This window comes from Ctenocephalides felis, unplaced genomic scaffold (genome assembly GCF_003426905.1).
Source record: "Ctenocephalides felis isolate EL2017-DRISC unplaced genomic scaffold, ASM342690v1 CF-g0.4_SCAFFOLD_03570, whole genome shotgun sequence".
Lineage (NCBI taxonomy): Eukaryota > Metazoa > Arthropoda > Insecta > Siphonaptera > Pulicidae > Ctenocephalides > Ctenocephalides felis.
In genome coordinates, this window is record NW_020539724.1 from 17,052,255 (window position 1) to 17,061,057 (window position 8,803).

Below are 8,803 nucleotides of genomic sequence, written 5' to 3' on the forward strand. Positions count from 1 at the left end.
GAAAAAAATATGAATAAATTCTTAATGACGATATCAAAAATATTAAGATGAATAAATAAGCAAATGATTAAATAAATTGCATACCTTGAAGTTCTACGCGTATTCAGTTTAATAAATTCAGTTTCCATAGAAGTCTTTTTGATCCCTCAGCAGATATTTCTCTTATAGGTTGCCATCCTTAATTGTGGTAATAATTGTTTTTGTTATTTTCAAATGAAGATAGGTATTCAATTTGTAAATGTATATATTGTATATATTTGTTACAAAAGAATCGATACAGAGCCTATATAATGAATCTTGAACAAATATTTTGAATATTTAATTATTTTGAGATATGATAATTATGTGATTAGTTTTACATATTTTATTTGAAACTGTAAGCAATAGCAGTTAACAGTTGAAGCTTGGAGTATGTTTCTGGAAAAACTATGTATTGATCTTGTCCTTGTAGTATTTTATAAGTAAGTATTGAAAAGCATAATTATACTCTAGGTTTCTCAAAACCTAAATAATTCGACTTGTATCTTACGAAATAAGAATTGCTTGTTTTGTTATCTTACCGATAGTTAATGAAGCAAAGAAGTCTACTGCAGCAGTAAGATAATACAGGATTCTCATTCCAGAGTTAACTTATTTTTTATAATTAACTTGATTATTGTCGACAGCTTCTATTTTATAGCAGAGCTGAAATATAAAAGGTAATAATAAGTTTGGATTACTCTTTGTATGTCTTTATCTGAAATTAAATATTTCATGTATCTTTGACTAATTATTACAGTTATTCTTGTCATGAGAAATAAAATTATTTCAGTGTTCACATGACTTAGCCTCAATGCATTTTGCCTAGGAAACTTTAAATCGTAGCAGCCGTCAACAATAATATATACTATGGCTTAAGTAAATATTCAGGATCAGCACAGAATTTTCTTGTCATGAAGGATATTATATAAAAATTCAAAGGCTTTTTTTTTGAAGACCGTGACATTTAATAGTAAAAAGTACTTTGTTTTCAAAATCATTAAATTAAGATTTATGCATCAGCTTCATTTACTTACAAAATATTTTATATAAAAAGCATTGATTGTATTAGCATTACAGAATCTTTCTGAAGAATTATTGAGAATAATTAAAATCTTTCAACAATTTCAAAATAGAATCACATTATTATGCTCGAACCTGATTTATCATAATTATTTTTGTTTATCACAAGCCAGGATAGTTAAAGCAAATAAACTTTGAATTCAAATCAATATATTTCTACATACCTGTGTATGTGCCTACCCAATAATTTAATCAGTTCTTCATCTTGTCAATACAAAAGTAATTATTAAAATCGGACGCTTCGTTCACTTAAAAACTGAGTTACCGTTTTTGGCACTTTTTGCCCCGTATCTTCGGAACGTCTAGACCTGTCTTCGCCAAAAACTAATCCGCAAGTCTCCTTATCAATACGAATCAAATGTTTTTTTTAATTATTCAAATCGGTTGAACGGTGTTCCATATCCGCATGCACACACACACATCAATTTTTTTTTTAAGGTTTGCCCAAATATTCAGAAACCTTTGAAACGTAAAGATATGAAAATTTTCATTTTCAATTTTTTTGTGATTACTATAACTTACCCTGCGGAAAGTTAAAAAAAAGGTCTATTGAAATCTAGTATGTACAAGCTATTTTTTCAAACTAAAGCAAATTGAATTTCAACATTTTCAAAGACACGATTCGGCAGATCTTTACCTAACACTAACCAATATGATTTCCAATTGATATTTTTTAAAAGGTTTTTAAATTTTTAAAATAGGTTCAGAGTTTATGGAAAAAACATGAACAAAATACTTGGTGATTTATTGATAATTTTTTTTACATCTAGTAAACACCACATTTTAGGTAATAGAATGTCACTAATGGTTGGTTCAATAGGATGAATAAAACTAATTTAAATGTGATTATTTTCCAACTTACGTATACTCAACTAGGCTTGCCTCCAGAATAGTTCATTTTTCTCCTTTACAATTTCAAACAACTGAAGCAAAAAATCATCTACTTGATCATCCGTCATACTGGCAGTTGCAGTTTCTATGCTTCTTGTAGAATTATCACTAATATTGCAACTCAATGATCTAAAAGATTTAATTATTTGAATGAATTGTCACCAAGTCGATATTTGTCTTCATATGTAATAATGAAGTTTACCTCCAAATCATGTTTTTTATCTGCGATAGGCAATGGCATCACACTCATGCAAATGACAGGCATGGGAGGAGCTGGACCCTTTTCACGCTTCCGTTTTCCAGCATTTCTGTCATTATTCAGATGCTTATTGTTTGGAAGACCTATTCAAAAACATCAATTAATTTCATCTAATATAGATTAAGTTTTATTTATTTATCTCTTTAATTATTCACTTAACTAAATAAATCTGCAAAGGGTTAAAAAGATGTCAACATAATTGCAAATCGATAATAAAAATACTTACTAGAAAAATTAGTCGAACTTGCTGTTAATAAAAATCAACAATTTTGGAAAATTGCAAAACAATTTAATAAAAATGTATTGTTAACCCATACCTTTAATTTATTACTTGTTTGCATGTCGCTGACTTCCTTGAAGACTCCATTAACACAAGAATTTCTAGTTGACGCCACGAATGCAAGGCCTTCAGCAATGAACTTCAACAAATTGTATTGTTTAATGATACCTAAACTATTTGCAAGTAATACAATTATTTAAAAAAAAATGAAGCAAGAATCTAAAGCAACTGAGTCTAATAGAAAGTAAGTAAAAAACAAAATGGAGTATAATTTCAATTATGTAATAAATCCGAAATAAAGTGTGCACAATTACTTAAATGTCACTTTTGACGTTACAAGCAACGACACTGTTAAACACAAAATGGAATCGTAAATCCGAAGGCGTTATATAATTTGCACAAATACAACTCACCAGAATAATCAAGAGCTCTTCTGGCAAGAGTCCACCTTGTTTTTCGTGCTCCGATGTAATGTATGCGCCCGGCAAGTCCAAAAAGAAAGAATGAATTTTTGGCGACTCTTTCTGACCATAGAACCATAGATATGGGAAAATGGAGTATAATTTCAATTATGTAATTAATCCGAAATAAACTCTGCACAATTACTTAAATGTCACTTTTGGCGTTACACGCAACGACACTAACACAAAATGGAATCGTAAATCCGAAGGCGTTATATAATTTGCACAAATACAACTCACCAGAATAATCAAAGCTCTTCGGCAAAGATCCACCTTTTCGTGCTCGATGTAATGTATGCGCCCGGCAAGTCCAGAATGAACGACTCTTTCTGACCATAGAACATAGAATGGGAAAATGGAGTATAATTTCAATTATGTAATTAATCCGAAATAAACTCGCCAATTACTTAAATGTCACTTTGGCGTTACACGCAACGACACTGTTAAACACAAAATGGAATCGTAAATCCGAACGCGTTATATAATTTGTACAAATACAACTCACCAGAATAATCAAGAGCTCTTTGGCAAAGAGTCCACCTTGTTTTTCGTGCTCCGATGTAATGTATGCGCCCGGCAAGTCCAAAAAGAAAGAATGAATTTTTGGCGACTCTTTCTGACCATAGAAACATAGATATGGGAAGATGTGCGAATGCAGAGTGTGCATGTAGCGCCAATGATCCCCAAGCGACTCTTTTTGGTACTTATGAAATAGGCAAGGTTAAGGTGACCATAGATAAACAAGAGAATTAAAACTAATCAAGGATTTAATTAAAAACTCTTAATTAACGCGAAATTAAGTTCATTCACAAAAATCTCTTGACATTTGAAGCAATTACAACGTACAATTTAAAGCGCGAAATTCAAACAGAAAATTTAATCTACGAAAATTATAGAAGTATTGTTATATAAAGTATATTTGTTGTTAAAGTTAATAAATTTGTCCGAAAATATAATTTATTTCAAATAAAATTGTTTATAAAAATTATTTTAGCTCATTAATAAATATTTGATTTCAATTTTACATTTAAAACGAGCTGAAAATATAAATTATATTCCATAAGCTTTCATAATATGATAATAATAACTTATACTTAATTTACTTAATTACTATCAATTACATTTTAAATCTAAATAAATAAATGGACATATATTGCATTGCATTGCACATCATTCTATAAAGACCATTTACATGAAGTACTTGACTTGATTTAATAAAAAGACAATACAAAGAATATCATATGTAACTAAAGCTAGTTTTTAAACATTTACACTGTCGTTTCACTTCTTCTCAAAGATACAAAGGCAACTTGCTTTTTACATCATTATAATATTCATTCTCAGATGTTTCATCTTCCTTATTACTTATTCAAGATGTCGACAGATTGTTTCAAATCTATTTCATCAATAGGTGTGAAACTGTAATGATAAAACTGTAAAAGTTCCAGTTAAAGGTACTCCTAAAGTCTGATATGGAAATGGTCCACTGCAAGGATTAAACTTAAAAGATACTGAGGATGATGGCATGGGTAAAAAAATTTGGAATCTCCTATAATAGTATTAGTACTAGAAATATTATTGCTGGCACAAACAACTTTAATTTGCATTAAAACATATTTATCAAAATATAATTAAAATGTATTTAAAACTTAAACTTGTTTAATTGTGATCATATGACAATAAAGCTATTTCACTTCTAAGAATAATTAATTATTTGCTCCATTTGCTACATTTTAGCAAACTCATTATGCTTTGTATTAAGTGTAGAATTTAATAATTCAAAAAGAAGCCAGCATCATTAGCCTGTTAATCTAGAAATAGCAGCTTCAAAAACTTGCTAACAGAAGTTGAATGTGCGTTCTATAATTGATAAAAATTAGATATTTCAAATCTAAATCATCATTACAAAATCTTAAGTTTATTGCTACATATTATATTTATTGCTACGTATTATATTGATTATCATAAGTTGTATAAAAACTTCTGTTGTAAGTTTCAAACAGTTGATAAAAAATTATATAAAGTAATCTACAAGAAATACTTTTGATAAAAAGTCAATATAAAGAAAATCATACATAGCTAAAATTAAGTTTTAACTATTGACACAGACATTTCATTTTTTCTCAAAGGTACGAAGGCAATTTGTTTTCTATATCATTATAATGTTCATGCTCAGATATTTCATCTTCGTTAATTGTGCTTCATAGGTTAGTTACAGTTAAAGGTACTCCTATAGTATGCATTGGAGGCGATCCATCTTAAGTTCTAAACACAGAAAAAATGCACAGCATGATCCATTGCAGACACGAAAAATATGGATAGACACATCGTTCTGGATTCTTGGAAGTTCCTATAATGGAAATATTTGGGTTGTAATAATGAATAATGATATTTTACATTACTAGCAAAATCAATTACATAATAAACTATATCATATAATTCTTATTTTTGGCAATAAAGTTCATATAAATTACTTTATTATTATAAAAAATTATATTAATTCGGATCATTCAGTATCAAATTACTTAAACGCTTGTAATTATACTGTTTTAAATATTAAATATTTAAAGAATAAATTTATTTTTATAATGTTAATTGAGTAAAATATTAAATATTTTACATTTGCCTTTTGTTTATTGTATAAATGTATTTAAAACCTTGAAGTTTTCTTATCTTCATGCACAAAATTATAGTTACCTATATTTACATTTTTAAAGACATCATCATTTGGAAATCAGCATAAATGCATTTCTATTAATATATGTATCAGACTTGTCTTGTTATCTCTGAAGTACAGGGACAATCCTGTTAGCATCCCGAACAATTATTATTCTCCAAAGTATGTATACTTGCAACAGTGCAAGAATCCATAACACTATAAAATAAAAATTCAGTGAAATTATTGTTATTAATTAAATACTTGTTTGTGAAACATACATATTATATGCACTATATAAAGTTCTTATTATTTTTAAACTCAATTCATTCTAAAAGCATTGTAATAGTAGAAACTAGTATGTATATTATTCGAAGCACATCAATAATTATCAATTCATTGACAATTAATTAAAACTCAGTAATGCTTTTGCTTCAAAGTACTTTTGATAGGACAAAGAATTCATTTTTCATTATAAAAAAATTGTAAATATAAATCTGATTCAATAAAGAATTTATCTATAGAATAACTTACAGTGAAATCATTCATTTCATTTGATTCAATTACATTCACATAAAATTCTAATAGGTTTATGTGGTATTTTTTTAGATTATTGTGAGCAAAATGTACTTTTGAACAAAATTGTGTTTCTTAAATAAACTATAAGCATTTCTCATCAGTTTTTGACTCAATTCATTAAAAAATATTTGGCGTTTTATGTAACTACAACTGAAGTTTAATATACTGGTATTACTACTTTGATTTATCATTTTACTCTATATTATTATCACATGAATTGGCAAATTCATTGGAATTGTAGTTCGATATTTAAGTTTTCATATGAATAAAATTAAATTTTCTAAAACTATTATATATAATAGTATATAAAATGTTGCAAAACTTACTCAATCTTCTACTCATCATCTCTGTTTTTCTGTTTAATGTATATTTCTGAGAAGACAGTTAAATAAAACTAATGGTATGCCTTTACATAATTCATCAATAATATATTTCATTTAATTTTTTCTTTCTTGTTTCCTTACAAGTTATAAGCACCTGTGAAAAGAATATAGTTTTATTACAAGAAACACTACTTAGATAGTGAAAAATTTTACTAGATTACTACATCGATGTAACGATTTAATTAAAAGTTTAATTTTAATAATTAACAAAGAAATAAGTTTTAATAATAATCATAAACATAGGAATTGATATAAAAAATATAATATATAATAGCCACATGACACTTCATTTGAAATATAATAATCATAATGATAATCAATTTGTACTTACATTAAGGTTATTTGAATTCGTAATAGTCACACCATACATTGTGCACGAATAATATTGCACTTTCATATATATATTCTGACGTTTCTGCTCTCCTAATACTTCGAAGCGATTATAGGAGCATTTTCGTAAGAAGTAACGAGAATTGTCCGCCATTTATATATTTGGAGCTGTCAAAATGAGGCAACCAATCAGAAAGCAGGACTACATTTAACAAGAAACCAGGCCCGCATTTTGAACAAATTTATATGTTGAATAAAACAAATATATAATTTTTTTAAAAAAGTCGGAAAAGCACATTATTATAAAAATTACACTAATTATATATTACTAATAAATGTAATTTTACTTTAAAATATACTATGTGTCTAATTTATAAAAGTTAATAACAAAATAACTTTTGTTTTATATTATTTAACTAATTACAAAGATAGCGCTGCATGCAATCGCCTCTATGAATCTAGAAATCTTATTGGATTCCTTTATACGCTTTTATATATAATTATGATCCCGGCTTAGGAGTAATATCAATATATACATTTATATATCGCTTTATACTCTATTATAAATATAATTGTCATCTCGGTATATATAATTGTCATATCAATATTTACAATCAATCGCCTTGGAACTTAGTGGATTCCTTTATAAGCAATTATATATAATTGTGGTCCATATATACACACACACACATATATATATATATATATATATATATATATATATATATTGGAGATTTGAACTCGAAATCCAAAAACGAGAACATACGCCATTGCGATCGAAGCCATTTAACGATCTCACCCACCCGTCGCTGACAAACATTTGATTGAATTTGGTACTTTCGTTCTGATTGAATTTTGATCTTAACAATAATTTCACATACCTCCCTCGCCATTTTACTTGTCAAATAAAAAACCCCAAATGCACCCTTTGGGTTCGAACCAGCCTCCTTCTGATTAGAGTCTAGTTTAGCGCTCTAACCATTGCGGCCACGGCGACGAAGAGTTTCCGGCTGCTAACACTGGAAGGACATTCTTCGACGACTGACCATCATCATTTGAGTCAAGGTCACTGGGGGATGATATGAAAAAATAAATGTTCACCCAGGGGGTTGAAAGTGGGCTCATTCGATTCTGCTGGTCCTTGCGAATTTCAAGCGGGGGGTTACAGGGGGGAAAATTTTGTCCGTTTTTTGCTCAGGAGAGCAGAAAATCGACTTTTTGTAAAATTTGCGTTTTTTCTATGGGAAAAACTTTTTGCGTTTTCAGGGAGATTTTGTGCTGACCTTGTCGTGGTCAAGGTCAAGGTCAAGGTCACATTGAAAACGCAAAAAATCTTCAAAAATTCCCATATAGAAAACCCGTGAATTTTAAAAAAAGTCGATTTTCTGCTCTCCTGACGAAAAACGGACAAAATTTTCCCCCCTGTAACCCCCCGCTCGAAATTCGCAAGGACCAGCAGCAGTATCGAATGAGCCCACTTTCACCCCCTGGGTAAACATTAATTTTTCATATCATCCCCCTGTGACCTTGACTCGAATGATGATGGTCAGTCGTCGAAGAATGTCCTTTCAGCATTAGCAGGCGGAAATTCTTCGTCGCCGTGGCCGCAATGGTTAGAGCGCTAAACTAGACTCTAATCAGAAGGAGGCTGGTTCGAACCCGAAGGGTGCATTTGGGGTTTTTTATTTGACAAGTTAAATGGCAAGGGAGGTTTGTGAAGATATTGTTCACACATGTACCAAAATCAATCAATTTTTCACAGGTGATGAAATGGACGAGGTTGTTAAATGTCTTCTGTCGCAATGGCGATTGTTCTCGTTTTTGGATTTCGAGTTCGAATCTCAAAGGAAATTTATTAAGTAT

The 8,803-nt window shown here is 29.3% G+C and overlaps 2 long non-coding RNA genes across 4 annotated transcripts; both read right to left on the reverse strand.

The window, feature by feature from the left end:
- Positions 1-95: 95 nt before the first annotated feature.
- On the reverse strand, positions 96-2,666 carry LOC113383789. Of its 2 annotated transcripts, XR_003367773.1 has the most exons (5): positions 2,569-2,666; positions 2,195-2,334; positions 1,964-2,121; positions 561-684; positions 96-177 (listed from the first exon to the last, which is right to left on the reverse strand). It is a non-coding gene; the product is annotated as an uncharacterized LOC113383789 (long non-coding RNA). The 2 variants fall into 2 exon arrangements; XR_003367772.1 differs by lacking the exon at positions 96-177 and having other exon boundaries at positions 557-684.
- Positions 2,667-5,273: 2,607 nt separating this feature from the next.
- Positions 5,274-7,078, reverse strand: LOC113383788. Of its 2 annotated transcripts, none has more exons than XR_003367770.1 (4): positions 6,942-7,078; positions 6,554-6,704; positions 5,690-5,867; positions 5,274-5,342 (listed from the first exon to the last, which is right to left on the reverse strand). It is a non-coding gene; the product is annotated as an uncharacterized LOC113383788 (long non-coding RNA). The 2 variants fall into 2 exon arrangements; XR_003367771.1 differs by having other exon boundaries at positions 5,275-5,342; positions 5,700-5,867.
- Positions 7,079-8,803: the final 1,725 nt, after the last annotated feature.